Raw genomic sequence first — 12,402 nt, 5'->3', positions numbered from 1 at the left:
CAGGGTCTGTGCTCTTCAATGGATAATCTCGTTACAAATGTACAAAGGATTCAAGATACTATTGATCAGAAATCTATGTTAGAACCAAGAATTCCTATTCCTGATTTGTTTTTTGGTGATAGAACTAAGTTTCTTAATTTCAAAAATAATTGTAAGCTATTTCTGGCCTTGAAACCTCATTCTTCTGGTAATGCTATTCAACAGGTTTTGATTATTATTTCTTTTTTGCGCGGCGACCCTCAGGACTGGGCATTTTCTCTTGCGCCAGGAGACCCTGCATTGAGTAATGTCAATGCGTTTTTCCTGGCGCTCGGATTACTTTACGATGAGCCTAATTCAGTGGATCAGGCTGAGAAAAATTTGCTGGCTTTGTGCCAGGGTCAGGATGATATAGAAGTATATTGTCAGAAATTTAGGAAGTGGTCAGTACTCACTCTATGGAATGAATCTGCGCTGGCAGCTTTGTTCAGAAAGGGTCTCTCTGAGGCTCTTAAGGATGTCATGGTGGGTTTTCCTATGCCTGCTGGTTTGAATGAGTCTATGTCTTTGGCCATTCAGATCGGTCGACGCTTGCACGAGCGTAAATCTGTGCACCATTTGGCGGTATTGTCTAAGATTAAACCTGAGCCTATGCAGTGCGATAGGACTATGACCAGAGTTGAACGGCAAGAACACAGACGTCTGAATGGTCTGTGTTTCTACTGTGGTGATTCCACTCATGCTATTTCTGATTGTCCTAAGCGCACTAAGCGGTTCGATAGGTCTGCCGTCATTAGTACTGTACAATCCAAATTCCTTCTGTCCATTACCTTGATATGCTCTTTGTCATCGTATTCTGTCATGGCGTTTGTGGATTCAGGCGCTGCCCTGAATCTGATGGATTTGGATTATGCTAAACGTTGTGGGTTTTTCTTGGAGCCTTTGCGGTGTCCTATTCCGTTGAGAGGAATTGATGCTACACCTTTGGCCAAGAATAAACCTCAGTACTGGACCCAGCTGACCATGTGCATGGCTCTTGCACATCAGGAAGTTATTCGCTTTCTGGTGCTACATAATCTGCATGATGTGGTCGTGTTGGGGTTGCCATGGCTGCAAACCCATAATCCAGTATTGGATTGGAACTCTATGTCGGTATCCAGCTGGGGTTGTCAGGGGGTACATGGTGATGTTCCATTTTTGTCTATTTCGTCATCCACTCCTTCTGAGGTCCCAGAGTTCTTGTCTGATTATCAGGATGTATTTGAAGAGCCCAAGTCCGATGTCCTACCTCCGCATAGGGATTGTGATTGTGCTATCAATTTGATTCCTGGTAGTAAATTCCCTAAAGGTCGATTATTTAATTTATCCGTGCCTGAACACGCCGCTATGCGCAGTTATGTGAAGGAATCCCTGGAGAAGGGACATATTCGACCATCGTCATCACCACTGGGAGCAGGGTTCTTTTTTGTAGCCAAGAAGGATGGTTCGCTGAGACCGTGTATTGATTACCGCCTTCTTAATAAGATCACTGTTAAATTTCAGTATCCCTTGCCATTGTTATCTGACTTGTTTGCTCGGATTAAGGGGGCTAGTTGGTTCACTAAGATAGATCTTCGTGGTGCGTATAATCTGGTGAGAATCAGGCAAGGAGATGAATGGAAAACTGCATTTAATACGCCCGAGGGTCATTTTGAGTATCTAGTGATGCCGTTCGGACTTGCCAATGCTCCATCTGTGTTTCAGTCTTTTATGCATGACATCTTCCGTGAGTATCTGGATAAATTCCTGATTGTTTACTTGGATGACATTCTGATCTTCTCAGATGATTGGGACTCTCATGTGAAGCAGGTCAGAATGGTTTTCCAGGTCCTGCGTGCTAATTCTTTGTTTGTGAAGGAATCAAAGTGTCTCTTCGGTGTGCAGAAAGTTTCATTTTTGGGGTTCATCTTTTCCCCTTCTACTATCGAGATGGATCCGGTTAAGGTCCAAGCCATCCAGGATTGGACTCAGCCGACATCTCTGAAAAGTCTGCAAAAATTCCTGGGCTTTGCTAATTTTTATCGTCGCTTCATCTGTAATTTTTCTAGCATTGCCAAACCATTGACCGATTTGACCAAGAAGGGTGCTGATTTGGTTAATTGGTCTTCTGCTGCTGTGGAAGCTTTTCAGGAGTTGAAGCATCGTTTTTGTTCTGCCCCTGTGTTGTGTCAACCAGATGTTTCTCTTCCGTTCCAGGTCGAGGTTGATGCTTCTGAGATTGGAGCAGGGGCGGTTTTGTCACAGAGAGGTTCTGGTTGCTCAGTGTTGAAACCATGTGCTTTCTTTTCCAGGAAGTTTTCGGCTGCTGAGCGTAATTATGATGTGGGCAACCGAGAGTTGCTGGCCATGAAGTGGGCATTCGAGGAATGGCGTCATTGGCTTGAAGGAGCTAAGCATCGCGTGGTGGTATTGACTGATCATAAGAACCTTACTTATCTCGAGTCTGCCAAGCGCTTGAATCCTAGACAGGCTCGTTGGTCGTTATTTTTTGCCCGCTTCGATTTTGTGATTTCGTACCTTCCGGGCTCTAAAAATGTGAAGGCGGATGCTCTGTCTAGGAGTTTTGTGCCCGACTCTCCGGGTTCATCTGAGCCGGCGAGTATCCTCAAGGAAGGAGTCATTGTGTCTGCCATCTCCCCTGATTTGCGGCGAGTGTTGCAAAAATTTCAGGTGAATAAACCTGATCGTTGTCCGGCGGAGAAACTGTTCGTCCTTGATAGGTGGACTAGTAAAGTTATCTCTGAACTTCATTGTTCGGTGTTGGCTGGTCATCCTGGAATCTTTGGTACCAGAGAGTTAGTGGCTAGATCCTTCTGGTGGCCATCTCTGTCACGGGATGTACGTACTTTTGTGCAGTCCTGTGGGATTTGTGCTAGGGCTAAGCCCTGCTGTTCACGTGCCAGTGGGTTGCTTTTGCCCTTGCCGGTCCCAAAGAGGCCTTGGACACATATTTCGATGGATTTCATTTCTGACCTTCCCGTTTCTCAAAAGATGTCAGTCATTTGGGTGGTCTGTGATCGCTTTTCTAAAATGGTCCATCTGGTGCCCTTGGTTAAATTGCCTTCCTCCTCTGATTTGGTGCCTTTGTTCTTCCAGCATGTGGTTCGTTTGCATGGCATTCCTGAGAATATTGTTTCTGACAGAGGTTCCCAGTTTGTTTCAAGATTTTGGCGAGCCTTTTGTGGTAGGATGGGCATTGACCTATCTTTTTCCTCGGCTTTCCATCCTCAGACTAATTGCCAGACCGAACGAACCAATCAGACCTTGGAAACATATCTGAGATGTTTTGTTTCTGCAGACCAGGATGATTGGGTGTCCTTTTTGCCGTTGGCTGAGTTCGCCCTTAATAATCGGGCCAGCTCGGCTACCTTGGTCTCTCCATTTTTCTGCAATTCTGGGTTCCATCCTCGTTTCTCTTCAGGACAGGTTGAGTCTTCGGACTGTCCTGGTGTGGATTCTGTGGTGGACAGGTTGCAGCAGATCTGGACTCAGGTAGTGGACAATTTGACCTTGTCCCAGGAGAAGGCTCAACTTTTCGCTAATCGCAGACGCCGTGTGGGTCCCCGACTTCGTGTTGGGGATCTGGTTTGGTTATCTTCTCGTCATATTCCTATGAAGGTTTCCTCTCCTAAATTTAAACCTCGTTTTATTGGTCCGTATAGGATTTCTGAGATTCTCAATCCTGTGTCTTTTCGTCTGACCCTCCCAGACTCCTTTTCCATACATAATGTATTCCATAGGTCGTTGTTGCGGAGATACGTGGCACCTATGGTTCCATCTGTTGAGCCTCCTGCCCCGGTTTTGGTGGAGGGGGAATTGGAGTATATTGTGGAGAAAATTTTGGATTCTCGTGTTTCTAGACGGAAACTCCAGTATCTGGTTAAATGGAAGGGTTATGCTCAGGAAGATAATTCCTGGGATTTTGTCTCTGATGTCCATGCTCCAGATCTTGTTCGTGCCTTTCATGTGGCTCATCCTGGTCGGCCTGGGGGCTCTGGTGAGGGTTCGGTGACCCCTCCTCAAGGGGGGGGTACTGTTGTGAATTCTGTGGCTGAATTCACTCCTGTGGTCACAAGTGGTACTGCAGCTTCTGAGCTTCCTCCCTCAGGTGTTCTGGTGAGCTCGTTGGCTGCTTTGTTATTTAACTCCGCCTGATTCTGTCTTCCTTGCTCCTTGTCAATGTTCCAGTGTTGGATCTGAGCTTCTGGATCTTTCCTGTGGCCTGCTGCTCTGCTTAGATAAGTGCTTCTTTGCTTTTGTTGCTACTTTCTCTGTCCAGCTTGTCAATTCGTTTTGCTGGAAGCTCTGAGACGCAAAGGGTGTACCGCCGTGCCGTTAGTTCGGCACGGTGGGTCTTTTTGCCCCCTTTGCGTGGTTTTTTTGCTTTAGGGTTTTTTGTAGACTGCAAAGTTCTCTTTGCTATCCTCGCTCTATCTAGAATATCGGGCCTCACTTTGCTGAATCTATTTCATCCCTACGTTTGTCTTTTCATTTTGCTAACAGTCAATATATGTGGGGGGCTGCCTTTTCCTTTGGGGTATTTCTCTTAGGCAAGTCAGGCTTGTTTTTCTATCTTCAGGCTAGTCAGCTCCTCAGACTGTGCCGAGTTGCATAGGTAGTGTCAGGCGCAATCCACAGCTGCCTTTAGTTGTGTTTAGGATAGGTTCAGGTATTGCGGTCTACAGAGATTCCACGTCTCAGAGCTCGTTCTATTGTTTTTGGGTTATTGTCAGATCACTGTATGTGCTCTGATTGCTGGCACACTGTGTCACTGGATTGCCTACATAACAGAGCCCTTGCAGTGTCCTATTCCATTGAGAGGAATTGATGCTACGCCTTTGGCCAAGAATAAGCCTCAGTATTGGACCCAGCTGACCATGTGCATGGCTCCTGCGCACCAGGAGGATATTCGCTTTCTGGTGTTGCATAATCTGCATGATGTGGTCGTGTTGGGGTTGCCATGGCTACAAGTCCATAACCCAATATTAGATTGGAAATCAATGTCTGTGTCCAGCTGGGGTTGTCAGGGGGTACATGGTGATGTTCCATTTCTGTCTGTCTCATCATCCACCCCTTCTGAGGTCCCAGAGTTCTTGTCTGATTACCGGGATGTATTCGATGAGCCCAAGTCCAATGCCCTACCTCCGCATAGGGATTGTGATTGTGCTATCGATTTGATTCCTGGTAGTAAGTTTCCTAAGGGTCGACTGTTTAATTTATCTGTACCTGAGCACGCCGCTATGCGGAGTTACGTGAAGGAGTCTTTGGAGAAGGGTCATATTCGCCCGTCATCGTCGCCATTGGGAGCGGGGTTCTTTTTTGTGGCCAAGAAGGATGGTTCGCTGAGACCTTGTATTGATTACCGCCTTCTAAATAAAATTACGGTCAAATTTCAGTACCCCTTGCCGCTGCTGTCTGATTTGTTTGCTCGGATTAAGGGGGCTAGTTGGTTCACCAAGATAGATCTTCGTGGTGCGTATAATCTTGTGTGTATTAAACGGGGCGATGAATGGAAAACAGCATTTAATACGCCCGAAGGCCATTTTGAGTACCTGGTTATGCCATTCGGACTTTCTAATGCTCCATCAGTGTTTCAGTCCTTTATGCATGACATCTTCCGAGAGTACCTGGATAAATTCCTAATTGTATACTTGGATGATATTTTGGTCTTCTCGGATGATTGGGAGTCTCATGTGAAGCAGGTCAGAATGGTGTTCCAGGTCCTGCGTGCTAATTCTTTGTTTGTGAAGGGGTCAAAGTGTCTCTTTGGTGTTCAGAAGATTTCATTTTTGGGGTTCATTTTTTCTCCTTCTACTATCGAGATGGACCCTGTTAAAGTTCAGGCCATTTCTGATTGGACTCAGCCAACGTCTCTGAAGAGTCTGCAGAAGTTCCTGGGCTTTGCTAATTTTTATCGTCGCTTCATCGCTAATTTTTCTAGTATTGCTAAACCATTGACTGATTTAACCAAGAAGGGTGCTGATGTGGTCAATTGGTCTTCTGCTGCTGTGGAAGCTTTTCAGGAGTTGAAGCGTCGTTTTTCTTCTGCCCCTGTGTTGTGCCAACCAGATGTTTCGCTTCCGTTCCAGGTCGAGGTTGATGCTTCTGAGATTGGAGCAGGGGCTGTTTTGTCGCAGAGAAGTTCTGATTGCTCGGTGATGAAACCATGCGCCTACTTTTCCAGGAAATTTTCGCCTGCTGAGCGAAATTATGATGTTGGAAATCGAGAGTTGCTAGCCATGAAGTGGGCATTCGAGGAGTGGCGTTATTGGCTTGAAGGAGCTAAGCATCGCGTGGTGGTCTTGACTGATCATAAGAACTTGACTTATCTCGAGTCTGCCAAACGGTTGAATCCTAGACAGGCTCGTTGGTCGCTGTTTTTCTCCCGTTTTGACTTTGTGGTTTCGTACCTTCCGGGCTCTAAAAATGTGATGGCGGATGCCCTGTCTAGGAGTTTTGTGCCCGATTCTCCGGGTTTGCCTGAGCCGGCGGGTATTCTCAAAGAGGGGGTAATTTTGTCTGCCATCTCCCCTGATTTGCGGCGGGTGCTGCAAAAATTTCAGGCTAATAGACCTGACCGTTGCCCAGCGGAGAAACTGGTTGTCCCTGATAGGTGGACGAATAAAGTTATCTCTGAGGTTCATTGTTCGGTGTTGGCTGGTCATCCTGGAATCTTTGGTACCAGAGATTTGGTGGCTAGATCCTTTTGGTGGCCGTCTCTGTCGCGGGATGTGCGTTCTTTTGTGCAGTCCTGTGAGATTTGTGCTCGGGCTAAGCCCTGCTGTTCTCGTGCCAGTGGGTTGCTTTTGCCCTTGCCGGTCCCGAAGAGGCCTTGGACACATATCTCTATGGATTTTATTTCGGATCTCCCCGTCTCTCAAAGAATGTCGGTCATTTGGGTGGTTTGTGATCGCTTCTCTAAGATGGTCCATTTGGTGCCCTTGTCTAAATTGCCTTCCTCCTCTGATTTGGTGCCGTTGTTTTTCCAGCATGTGGTTCGTTTACATGGCATTCCAGAGAACATCGTTTCTGACAGAGGTTCCCAGTTTGTTTCGAGGTTTTGGCGAGCCTTTTGTGCTAGGATGGGCATTGATTTGTCTTTCTCCTCGGCTTTCCATCCTCAGACAAATGGCCAAACTGAACGAACCAATCAGACCTTGGAAACCTATCTGAGATGTTTTGTTTCTGCTGATCAGGATGATTGGGTGTCCTTTTTGCCTTTGGCTGAATTCGCCCTTAATAATCGGGCCAGCTCGGCTACTTTGGTTTCGCCGTTTTTCTGCAATTCTGGGTTCCACCCTCGTTTCTCTTCAGGGCAGGTTGAGTCTTCAGACTATCCTGGTGTGGATACTGTGGTGGATAGGTTGCAGCAGATTTGGACTCATGTAGTGGACAATCTGACTTTGTCCCAGGAGAAGGCTCAACGTTTCGCTAACCGCAGGCGCTGTGTGGGTCCCCGACTTCGTGTTGGGGATTTGGTTTGGTTGTCATCTCGTTATATTCCTATGAAGGTTTCCTCTCCTAAATTTAAGCCTCGTTTCATTGGTCCATATAGGATTTCTGAGGTTCTTAATCCTGTGTCTTTTCGTTTGACTCTTCCAGCTTCTTTTTCCATCCATAACGTGTTCCATAGGTCATTGTTGCGGAGATACCTGGCACCTGTGGTTCCATCTATTGATCCTCCTGCTCCGGTTTTGGTTGAAGGGGAATTGGAGTATATAGTGGAGAAGATTTTGGATTCTCGTGTTTCGAGACTGAAACTCCAGTATCTGGTTAAGTGGAAAGGTTATGGTCAGGAAGATAATTCCTGGGTCTTTGCCTCTGATGTCCATGCTGCCGATCTGGTTCGTGCCTTTCATGTGGCTCATCCTGGTCGGCCTGGGGGCTCTGGTGAGGGTTCGGTGACCCCTCCTCAAAGGGGGGGTACTGTTGTGAATTCTGTGGCCAAGCTCCCTCCTGTGGTCGAGAGTGGTACTTCGGCTGGTTCTGTCTATGAGCTTCCTTTGGTGGATGAGAGTGGTACTGCGGCTTCTGAGTTTCCTTCCTCAGGTGATGAGGTTAAGTCGTTAGGTGCTGCTCTATTTAACTCCACCTGGTGCTTTGATCCTGGCCTCCAGTCAATGTTCTAGTATTGGTCTTGCTTCCTCCTGGATCGTTCCTGTGGCCTGTTTATCCTGCATAAGCTAAGTTTTGCTTGTGTTATTTTTGTTTGCTATTTTTTCTGTCCAGCTTGCTATATTGGTTTTTCTTGCTTGCTGGAAGCTCTGAGACGCAGAGGGTGCATCTCCGTACCGTTAGTCGGTGCGGAGGGTCTTTTTGCCCCTCTGCGTGGTTGTTTGTAGGTTTTTGTGTTGACCGCAAAGCTATCTTTCCTATCCTCGGTCTATTCAGTAAGTCGGGCCTCACTTTGCTAAATCTATTTAATCTCTGTGTTTGTATTTTCATCTTTACTCACAATCATTATACACTGGGGCAAAAAAGTATTTAGTCAGTCAGCAATAGTGCAAGTTCCACCACTTAAAAAGATGAGAGGCGTCTGTAATTTACATCATAGGTAGACCTCAACTATGGGAGACAAACTGAGAAAAAAAAATCCAGAAAATCACATTGTCTGTTTTTTTAACAATTTATTTGCATATTATGGTGGAAAATAAGTATTTGGTCAGAAACAAAATTTCATCTCAATACTTTGTAATATATCCTTTGTTGGCAATGACAGAGGTCAAACGTTTTCTGTAAGTCTTCACAAGGTTGCCACACACTGTTGTTGGTATGTTGGCCCATTCCTCCATGCAGATCTCCTCTAGAGCAGTGATGTTTTTGGCTTTTCGCTTGGCAACACGGACTTTCAACTCCCTCCAAAGGTTTTCTATAGGGTTGAGATCTGGAGACTGGCTAGGCCACTCCAGGACCTTGAAATGCTTCTTACGAAGCCACTCCTTCATTGCCCTGGCGGTGTGCTTTGGATCATTGTCATGTTGAAAGACCCAGCCACGTTTCATCTTCAATGCCCTTGCTGATGGAAGGAGGTTTGCACTCAAAATCTCACGATACATGGCCCCATTCATTCTTTCATGTACCCGGATCAGTCGTCCTGGCCCCTTTGCAGAGAAACAGCCCCAAAGCATGATGTTTCCACCACCATGCTTTACAGTAGGTATGGTGTTTGATGGATGCAACTCAGTATTCTTTTTCCTCCAAACACGACAAGTTGTGTTTCTACCAAACAGTTCCAGTTTGGTTTCATCAGACCATAGGACATTCTCCCAAAACTCCTCTGGATCATCCAAATGCTCTCTAGCAAACTTCAGACGGGCCCGGACATGTACTGGCTTAAGCAGTGGGACACGTCTGGCACTGCAGGATCTGAGTCCATGGTGGCGTAGTGTGTTACTTATGGTAGGCCTTGTTACATTGGTCCCAGCTCTCTGCAGTTCATTCACTAGGTCCCCCCGCGTGGTTCTGGGATTTTTGCTCACCGTTCTTGTGATCATTCTGACCCCACGGGGTGGGATTTTGCGTGGAGCCCCAGATCGAGGGAGATTATCAGTGGTCTTGTATGTCTTCCATTTTCTAATTATTGCTCCCACTGTTGATTTCTTCACTCCAAGCTGGTTGGCTATTGCAGATTCAGTCTTCCCAGCCTGGTGCAGGGCTACAATTTTGTTTCTGGTGTCCTTTCACAGCTCTTTGGTCTTCACCATAGTGGAGTTTGGAGTCAGACTGTTTGAGGGTGTGCACAGGTGTCTTTTTATACTGATAACAAGTTTAAACTGGTGCCATTACTACAGGTAATGAGTGGAGGAAAGAGGAGACTCTTAAAGAAGAAGTTACAGGTCTGTGAGAGCCAGAAATCTTGATTGTTTGTTTCTGACCAAATACTTATTTTCCACCATAATATGCAAATAAAATGTTAAAAAAAACAGACAATGTGATTTTCTGGATTTTTTTTCTCAGTTTGTCTCCCATAGTTGAGGTCTACCTATGATGTAAATTACAGACACCTCTCATCTTTTTAAGTGGTGGAACTTGCACTATTGCTGACTGACTAAATACTTTTTTGCCCCACTGTATGTGGGGGGCTGCCTTTTCCTTTGGGGAATTTCTCTGAGGCAAGGTAGGCTTATTTTTCTATCTTCAGGGCTAGTTAGTTTCTCAGGCTGTGCCAAGTTGCATAGGGAGCGTTAGGCGCAATCCACGGCTACCTCTAGTGTGGTGTAATAGGATTAGGGATTGCGGTCAGCAGAGTTTCCACGTCTCAGAGCTCGTCCTATGTTTTGGGTAAATGTCAGGTCACTTTGTGTGCTCTGAACTTCAATGTCCATTGTGGTTCTGAATTACCTGTTCATAACAGTTATGGCCAGGAGGATAATTCTTGGGTTGTTGCCTCCGATGTCCATGCCGCCGATTTGGTTCATGCTTTTCACTTGGCTCGTCCTGATCGGCCTGGGGGCTCTGGTGAGGGTTCGGTGACCCCTCCTCAAGGGGGGGGGTACTGTTGTGAATTCCGCTCTTGGGCTCCCTCCGGTGGTTGTAAGTGGCACTTTTGTGAGTTCTGCTCTTGGGCTCTCTCCGGTGGTTTTAAGTGGTATGACTGCTCCTTGGATTTAGCGCAGTCTGCAGCTGCTTCCACTGATTGTCTTTCTGCTCGGCTATTTATGCCTGGCTCTTCCCTTCAGCCAGTGCCACTTGTCAATGGTTCCTGGTTGGATTCACATCTCTCTTGTATTTCCCTGATATCCTGACCAGTTCAGCAAAGATAAGTCCTTGCTTTGCTCTTTTCTGTCCACATGTTGTGGACTTATTCGTTCTGTGCATTCTATGTTTTGTCCAGCTTGTCACTATGGATTAATTCAGTTAAGCTGGAAGCTCTGGGAAGCAGATTTACCCTCCACACCTTTAGTCAGGTGTGGAGATTTTTGTAAACTCTGTGTGGATTTTTTGAGTCTTTTTTACTGACCGCACAGTATTCTATCCTGTCCTATCTATCTAGCTAGACTGGCCTCCTGTGCTACATCCTGGTTTCATTCTGTGTATGTCTTTTCCCTCTCCACTCACAGTCATTACTTGTGGGGGGCTATCTATCCTTTGGGGATTTTCTCTGAGTCAAGATAGTTTTCCTGTTTCTATCTTTAGGGGTAGTTAATTCTCAGGCTGTGACGAGGTGCCTAGGGAGTGACAGGAGCATCCCACGGCTACTTCTAGTGTTGTGTTGAGCTTAGGGACTGCGGTCAGTACAGGTACCACCTCCTTCAGAGCTCGTCCCATGTTGCTCCTAAACCACCAGTTCATAACAGTACAAGTGGCCAGAAATGAATTAAATGCATCTCAAAAGAAGGAAAAAAAAATTCTGAGCCATTTTTTTTTCTGTGCTCTGTTTTGTCTTTTTTTCCTCTTGATCTCTGGGTGGTTCAGGATTTATGCTCTGGCATGGATGTTCAGGGTTTCGCTCCCGTTCCAGGTCGAGGTTGATGCTTCTGAGATTGGAGCAGGGGCTGTTTTGTCGCAAAGAAGTTCTGATGGCTCGGTGATGAAACCATGTGCCTTCTTTTCCAGGAAGTTTTCGCCTGCTGAGCGTAATTATGATGTTGGCAATCGAGAGTTGCTGGCCATGAAGTGGGCATTCGAGGAGTGGCGTCATTGACTTGAAGGAGCTAAGCATCGCGTGGTGGTCTTGACTGATCACAAGAACTTGACGTATCTCGAGTCTGCCAAACGGTTGAATCCTAGACAGGCTCGTTGGTCGCTGTTTTTCTCCCGTTTTGACTTTGTGGTTTCGTACCTTCCGGGCTCTAAAAATGTGAAGGCGGATGCCCTGTCTAGGAGTTTTGTGCCCGACTCTCCGGGTTTGCCTGAGCCGGCGGGTATTCTCAAAGAGGGGGTAATTTTGTCTGCCATCTCCCCTGATTTGCGGCGGGTGCTGCAAAAATTTCAGGCTAATAGACCTGACCGTTGCCCAATGGAGAAACTGTTTGTCCCTGATAAATGGACGAGTAGAGTTATCTCTGAGGTTCATTGTTCGGTGTTGGCTGGTCATCCTGGAATCTTTGGTACCAGAGATTTGGTGGCTAGATCCTTTTGGTGGCCGTCTCTGTAGCGGGATGTGCGTTCGTTTGTGCAGTCCTGTGGGATTTGTGCTCGGGCTAAGCCCTGCTGTTCTCGTGCCAGTGGGTTGCTTTTGCCCTTGCCAGTCCCGAAGAGGCCCTGGACACATATCTCTATGGATTTTATTTCGGATCTCCCCGTCTCTCAAAAGATGTCGGTCATTTGGGTAGTTTGTGATCGCTTCTCTAAGATGGTCCATTTGGTACCCTTGTCTAAATTGCCATCCTCCTCTGATTTGGTGCCATTGTTTTTCCAGCATGTGGTTCGTTTACATGGCAT

General features: G+C 46.5%; 1 protein-coding gene across 4 annotated transcripts in view; it reads left to right on the top strand.

Annotated features, from left to right (window-relative positions):
- Positions 1-12,402, top strand: part of LOC138677188 (potassium channel subfamily T member 2-like) — a 389,156-nt gene that overhangs the window by 358,764 nt on the left and 17,990 nt on the right. The window lies entirely within an intron of this gene.

This window comes from Ranitomeya imitator, chromosome 4 (assembly GCF_032444005.1).
Source record: "Ranitomeya imitator isolate aRanImi1 chromosome 4, aRanImi1.pri, whole genome shotgun sequence".
Taxonomy (NCBI): Eukaryota; Metazoa; Chordata; class Amphibia; order Anura; family Dendrobatidae; genus Ranitomeya; species Ranitomeya imitator.
Note: the sequence above shows the minus strand (reverse complement) of the source record. Positions and strands in the feature narration are given on the sequence as shown.